Here is a 2,500-nt window from a genome sequence, read left to right on the forward strand (position 1 = left end):
ATAATATATATATATATTATATTTATTTATATATATAATTTTATATATAATAGTATTTAAAAAAACATACATATATATATATATATTATATATATATATATGTATGTATGTATATATTTCGATATTAATAGATTTGTGTGTATATATGTATATATGTATATATATATAATATATAATTATATTTTATATTTATATATATTTATTTATTTATTTTTCGTACAATATACAGATATAAATAAATACATACACACACAACACACACCACACCCACACCCCACACACACACACACACACACCCCCACACACACCCCCAAAAAACCACCCCACAACACACACACCCCCAAACCCACACCCCCCCCCCCCAACACACAAAAACCCCCAAACACCCCCACAAAACACCCCCACACCCCAAACACACACACACACCCAAAACACAAAAAAAACACACAATCACAAAAAGACAAAAACACACACACACACACACACACACCCCCACAAATATATATATAAAAAAAAAAAAAAAACCTTATTTATTTTAAATATTAAAAATTTATATATTAATATATATATATTTATTTTATATAATTATTATATATACATACATACAAGGGCGTGGTGTGTGTGTGTTATATATATAATAATAAATTATATATATATATATATATTATAATATATATATATAATATATATATATATTTATTTTTTAAATTTTAATATATATCTATTTTTCATATTTTATTATAATATATATATATATATTATATATATTATATATATTAATATAAATACATACATACATACAAAACACAAAACCACACACACAAAAACCAACACAACAAACCACACAAAAACACACACACACCACACACCACACACACACACACACACACGACAATATATATATATTTAAATATGGGGTGTTTTGTGGGTGTGTGTTGTGTGTGTGTGTGGTTTTGGTGGTGTGTGTGTGTGTGTGTGGTGTGGTTTGTGTTGTGTGGTGTGGTTGTGCATAATATATATATATATATATTATTATATATTTTAATAATATTTTATATATATATATTTGTGGGTGTGTGTGTGTGGGTGTTGTGTGTGGTGGGTGTGGTGTGTGTGTTTTTGGGGTTTATTATTATAATATTATTATTTTAAATATTATATATATATATAAAATTAATATTATATTCCCAAAACCCCAAAACACACCACACACCCCCACACCCACACACACACCCCCACAAAAACCACAACACAAAACACACCACACACACCCCCACCCCACAACAACACCCACACACCCCCACACCCCCCAAAACCACACCCACACACCCACCCCACCACACACACAAAACAATATATATATTATATATATATATTTTTATATATAAAATTATATATTATATATTTTAATATATCCCCATATATACATATATATTACAACACACAACAACACACCACCACACCACACACCACACACATATATAATATATATTATATATATTAATATATTAAAAATAATATAAAATTTTATAATATATATAAAATTAAAAATTAAATATATTTTATATATATATATATAAAAATAATTATAGTTAATATATTTTTTAATTTTGGGATATATTATATATTATATATAATAATATATAATATTATATTATAATATATATAATATATATATTATTTGGGGGTGTGTGGGTGTGTGGTGTGTGTGTGTTTTGTGTGCGTGTGTTTTGTGTATAATATACTATATTATATATATAATATATTAATAATATATTATATGTTATATATGTATAATATATATATAAAATTTTATATATATATATATATATAATATATATAATTTAATATTATATATACATATATATCATTATATATATAATATACAAAACCACACACGCCACCACCACACAAAAAACCCAAAAACACACACACAACACACACACACAACACACAACACACACAAACACACAACACCCACACCAACACACACACACACACACACACATATAATATAATATTATTTATATTAATATTTTATATATATATATATTATATATATATTGTGTTTGTGGTGTGGTGTGTGTGTGTGTGTGTTGTGTGTGTGTGTGTGTGTGTTAGAGAAATAATATATAAATAATATATATATATATATATATTTTAAAATTATATAATATATTATTAAATATATACACACACTTTATACACACCAACATACCAAGTTATATAGTTATGTGTGTGTGTGTTTTGTGTGTGTGTGTGTGTTGTGTGTGTGTTGTGTGTGGCGTGTGTGCGTGTGTGCGTTGTGTTGTGTGTGTGTGTGTGTGTGTGTGTGTGTGTGTGTGTGTGTGTGTGGGTTTGTGTGGCTATATAATATACAAATATACAATTTTACAATTATACCCATATATATAATATTATAATATATATTATATATAAAATATATTTTAATATATAATATAATAATATAATTTATATATATATATATATATAATTAAAA

The sequence above is a fragment of the Penaeus monodon genome, chromosome 17, assembly GCF_015228065.2.
Source record: "Penaeus monodon isolate SGIC_2016 chromosome 17, NSTDA_Pmon_1, whole genome shotgun sequence".
Taxonomy (NCBI): Eukaryota; Metazoa; Arthropoda; class Malacostraca; order Decapoda; family Penaeidae; genus Penaeus; species Penaeus monodon.